This window comes from Alligator sinensis, unplaced genomic scaffold (assembly GCF_000455745.1).
Source record: "Alligator sinensis unplaced genomic scaffold, ASM45574v1 scaffold294_1, whole genome shotgun sequence".
In the NCBI taxonomy this organism is placed as follows: Eukaryota; Metazoa; Chordata; order Crocodylia; family Alligatoridae; genus Alligator; species Alligator sinensis.
This window is the reverse complement of record NW_005842305.1, coordinates 1,073,061-1,078,807: the sequence shown is the minus strand read 5'-3', so window position 1 is coordinate 1,078,807 and position 5,747 is coordinate 1,073,061.

Sequence of the window (5,747 nt, the reverse complement as noted above, 5' to 3'; positions counted from 1 at the left end):
CTCTTAAAGACCCCCAAGGTAGGGGACAGCACCACCTCCCTTGGAAGCCCATTCCAAATTTTGGCCACCCTTACTGTGAAGTTTTTCCTGATATCCAGTCTAAATCTGCTCTCTGTAAGTTTGTGACCATTGTTCCTTGTTACCCCAAGAGGCGCCCTGGTGAACAGAGCATCTCCAATCCCTTGCTGCATCCCCCTAATGAATTTGTAGGCAGCCACAAGATCCCCTCTCAGCCTTCTCTTGTGGAGGCTGAAGAGATTCAGTTCCCTTAGTCTGTACTCATAGGGCTTAGCCTGCAAACCCTTAACCCTACGAGTGGCCCTCCTCTGGACCCTCTCGAGGTTGTCCAAACCCTTCTTAAAGTACAGCGCCCAAAACTGGACACAGTACTCCAACTGCGGTCTGACCAATGGCTCATAGAGGGGAAGTATCACCTCCTTGGATCTATTCATCATGCATCTGCTAATGCATGATAAAGTGCAGTTAGCTTTGCTGATGATTTCATCACACTGATGACTCATGTTCATCTTGGAGTCCACTATGACTGAGATTCCTTTCTGCTTCTGTGCTGCTGAGAGGGTCATTCCCCAGCCGGTAAGTGTGCTGGATATTTTTATGCACTAGGTGCAGCACTCTGCATTTGTCCTTGTTGAACTGCATCCTATTGTGTTCTGCTCACTTTACCAACCTGTCCAGGTCCGCCTGCAATCGTTCCCTACCCTCTGGTGTGTTCACTTCACCCCACAATTTAGTATCATCCGCAAACTTGGACAACGTACACTTCATGCCCCCATCCAAGTCACTGATGAAGACATTGAAGCAGGGGAGATGTGTAGGGGGTGCATGCGCATGCACGTGCACCCCCAAGCATGGTGGTGCACCCCCTACAAAAAGGCACCACTGACACTGTTGGCGGTGCCTGTGGGTGGTCTGCTGGCCTCTGCCGATGCTGCTGACGGTGACTAAGGGTGGTCGCCGACCCCTGGTCGGCGCTTGCCAGCCCCTACCCACCGCCGACAGCACTGGCGATGTCTGCAGGAGCTCCTGCTTACTGCTGCCATGCTCCCACCATTCCTGCCACTGCTGCTGTGCTCCTGCCACCGCTGTGCCCCACCCCGGCTGCCAGGGACTCGAGTCATTCATGCATTGAAGAGTACAGGTCCAAGGACTGAGCCCTGTGGGACCCCACTGCTCACATCCTTCCAGATTGATACCAACCTGTCCACCACCACTCTCTCTGAGTGACCCCCCAAGCCAATTTGCCACCCACTGGATGGTGTAAGCATCTAAGTCACAACCTCTTAATTTATTTATGAGAATGGGATGAGGGTGATTCTCAGACTTGTCAAGCATTAGTTAATATGGATGCAATGCACACTGTAAAAGACTACAAACAAATACAAATAGTACTGACAGGCACAACAAATACAGGGAGTGGTCCCATCAGTGCACACAGTGGCAAACAAGTGGGGAAGGAGACCAGTGCCACAGGTGTGGACAAACTCCAGGACATGGTTGTGCTCAATGTCCTGCTATGGAAGTGTTATGTCGACAATGTAAAAAGAAAGGTCACTATACTTCAGTTTGTCACTCCACCACCGGAGTCTGTGAAGTCACAGAACAGGATGCAGAGGATTGCACAATACTTTTAGATGAAATTACAGAGTCTTCATCAGATCCAGGAGTCTGGATGACAGAAATTGAGCTCAATGGACAGCTAATGCCATTTAAAATAGATACAAGAGCAACAGTCTCAGCTATCCCTGATTCTTACTACAGCCCACACAGGGATGGGATTCTCCTTACCCCTACTAAATAGCTACAGGGACCAGGCAACAGTACCCTAAAAGTACTGGGATTCTATAATGCAAGTATGACACTAAAGCGGGGCCTGGAGTCAAGGGTAAAGATTTCTGTAGAGGAAATCTGTGAACTACTTGAGCAAAAAAATGCACATAGTGGTTTGCATTTTGGTTGCTATTTGAGGTGCCAGTGAAGCCAAAACCAAGGAAGAGGTTACTGGTAGATTAACCCAGTTTGCATAGATTATGCTCAGAGCAAGGTTCAAATCCACTTTACTTTCACTCAACAAACCTAATAGTTGAGTTATACCAAATATGACTGACATACACAACTAAAGGAATAAATACCAGTGAACGGGGGCAGCAAATCAGGCAGTTTGCAAGCAATTCACTGGGAGCAAGAGGAAGAAGGGAAAGGGGGCAGTGAATAAGAAGAGGAAGAAGAGTCAGGCACCAGATCCTGCTCTGGGAAGGTAAGTGAGCCAGGGCTGTCTGTTTGGCTTGCTGAATGTTTGTTTGGTGGGCTGTGTGGTTGGGCAAGTGCTCTGAGCAGCTGGGAGAGTTGCTAGCTAAGTGATTGCTGCCTATGCCTGACAAAAGTCTGAACAAAGGGGTAGAGTCAGTCCAGGTCCAGAAGGGTATAAAAGGAGATTTCCTGAGCAAACAGGGAAGTTTGCAGATCAGTTTGTCACCCCACATCTCTTTGTAGGGGAGCCTTAAAGGTAAGCTCTTCCTTTAATTAAGAGTAACTAACCTATATCAATTTAGTGTACATAGGTAAAACTCAGCAGGTTAGACCAGTACTTAAGCCCCTTGTTTCACTAGAGTCCAGAGCAAGGGGGAGTTCACTTGGGAATTTGCTTGGAAACTCTCACCTTTCTTCACTGTCACATTGGTGAGAGGAAGCCGGTTAGCAGGGAAAAGGTAACCTTTCAGGACCAAGGAGCAGCAAACAGGCCAGCTTACAGGGAGTTTGCTAGAGAAGGTCTGCTTGGCAGGAGGAACAAAAAGAGGGAGGCAGCAGATTAAGAGACCCAGGGAAGTGACTGGAGGCTGTTGCAATGTCAGAGCCACTGCCATTTCCTCCTCTGTTTGCATCTGTGAGATGTCTATCTAGGCAAAACCACTCACTGTAGAGGCTTCTACCTAGGTCCTGGTTTGGCACTGTGGAGACTGCTGCTTGCAGGTTCCTTCCAGTGACAGCCAGGTGGGGGAGTGCCTGCAATGTGAGACGTGCTTCCTGGTGGTGTCCCTCAGGGAATAGGCAAGAGCTACAGGAGGAACTACAGGAAGAGGTGATAAGGCTCTGAAGCATCATCTACCATGAGGACTTTATTTATTCCACGATGGAGAAGACCTCTTGAACTGCGGAGGAAGGACTGCCAGAAGCAGTGCTAAGGAAGGAAGAAAACCTGGACTTCCAGGAAGGTGAAAGTTGGAAGCTTGTGACTTCCAGCAGTAAGCAGAAGTCTTCATCCCCACCTGCAGTGGTTTGCCTGGAGAACAGAGATGGAGCTCTAGCAATAGAGGAGGAGGAGCACATTCCATTGGTGGAAGAGGCCAGGCCAGGCCTCCACAAAGTTGGGAGGATTGAGAGCACTGCTACCAAAAGGAAGCAATGGGTGGTGGTGGTTGGAGACTCCCTTCTGCAGGGGATGGAGGCATCCACTTGGTGGCCTGACCTGTTGTCTCAGGAAGTCTGCTGCTTCCCAGAGCCCAGATGTCACAGAAGGATTACTGAGACTCATCTGGCCCTCTGACTACTACCTCATGCTGCTCATTCATGTGGGCACCAATGATCGTGCTAAGGGTGACCTTGAGAAGATCAAAAGTGACTGCAGGGCTCTGGGTGCAAAGGGACAGGTGCTCAGCTGGTCTTCCCTTCGATCTTTCTAGTCAAGGGGAAGGACCTGGGCAGAAGTGGATACACCCTGCAAATCAATGCATAGCTGCTGCACAGACAGTGTCACAGCAGGCCTTTGGATTCTTCAACCATTGGGATGTTGTTCCAAGAAGAAGAATTGCTAGGAAGAGACAAGATCCACCTGATGAACAAGCGTCTTCACAGACAGGCTCGCTAACCTAGTGAGGAGGGTTTTAAACTAGGTTCACTGGGATTGGGGGATAGAGACCAAAGCTCCAAGGTGCATGGGGAAATGGGTGACCTGGAAGAAGCAGAAGCAGGAGGGGACAACAGGGAAGGCTTCTCACTCTTCCTGAGAAAGTAGGGCAGTTGGCCCTCAGGCTCCATACATGAATGCATGGAGCCTGGGAAAGATGCAGGAATAACTGGAAGTCCTCACATAGTATGGAACTATGACATGACTGAAATAGTAGACTTGGGTAACTCACATGGATTGGAGTACTGCCACGCATGGGTACAAACTGTTCAGAAAGGACAGGCAAAGGAAAAGAAGAGCAGGGGTTGATCTTTATGAGATATATGATTGCTCAGAGCTCTAGTATAAAACTGGACATAGGCCTGTTGAAAGTCTCTGGGTTAGGATCTGCTATAGACCACCAGACCAGGAGGATGAGGCTTTCTTCAAACAGCTAGCAGAAATTTCCTGATCACAGGCCCTGGTTCTCTGGGGGACTTCAATCATCCTGACATTCCTGAGATGGCAATACAGCAGTGCACAGGCAATCCAGGAAGTTTTTGGAGACTGCTGGGCAGAACTTCCTTGTGCAAGCGCTGGAGCAGCCAGCTAGGAACTGTGCTCTTTTTGACCTGCTGCTCACAAACAAGGAAGAATTAGTGGGGAATGTAGAAGTGGCTGGCAACTTGGGCAGCAGCGACCATGAAGTGATTGAGCTGAGGATCCTGAGGAAATGAAGGAAGGAGAGTAAGGATCTTGTAAGCAGAGTAAGGACCTTGGACTTCAGAAAAGCCACCTTAAACTGGCTGAGGGAACTGAGGCCCATCTGAGGGAGAAGGGAATCCAAGAGAGTATGTAAAAAAAACCTTGCTGAGGGCACAGGAATGACCCATTACGATGCACAGGAAGACTAGCAAGTATTGCAGAAGACCTGGTTGTCTTAGCAGGGAAGTCTTCAATGAACTAACACACAAAAAGGAAGCTTACAAGAACTGGAAATTTGGATAAATGACTAGGGAGGATTATATGAGTGTTGCTTGGGCATGCAGGGGTGAAACCAGGATTGCCAAAGTGCTATTGGAGTTTCAGCTAGCACAGGTTATGAAGGGTAACCAGAAGAGTTTCTACAAGTATGTTAGCAACAAGAGGAAGATCAGGGTCCATTACTGAATGGGGGAGGCAACCTTGTGACTGATAACATGGAAAAGGCTGAAGTATCACTGCCATTTTTACCTCAGTCTTCTCAGGCAAGGTCTGCTCCCAGGCTACTGCACCTGGCAGCACAGTTTGGGGAGAGGCTGAGCAGCCAATAGTAGTGAAAAAACAGGTTAGAGACTATTTAGAAAAGCTGGATGAGTACAAGTCCATGAGGTCAGATGCAATGCACCTGAGGGAGTTGGCTGATGTGACTGTCAAACCACAAGCCACTATCTTTGAAAACTCATGGAGATTGGGATAGGTCCCAGATGCTTGGAAAAGGGCAAATGTAGTGCCCATATTTAAGAAAGGGAAGAAGAATCTGGGGAACTACAGACCAGTCAGCCTCACCTCAGTTTCTGGAAAGATCATGGAGCAGGTCCTCATTTCTAAGCACTTGGAGGAGCAGGTCATTAGGAATAGCCAGCATGGATTCACCAAGGGCAAGTCATGCCTGACCAACCTGATTGCCTTCTATGATGAGATGACTGGTTCTGTGGATGTGGGGAGAGAACCATAACAACCTCTCTCTACCAGAGAAAAAGGCCATAGAATGTCTAAGATCTAACCACCAAATAGTAATAAAACCAGCAGATAAAGGAGGAGCCATAGTCATCCTAAACCATGAGGATTACATAAAGGAAGCCAA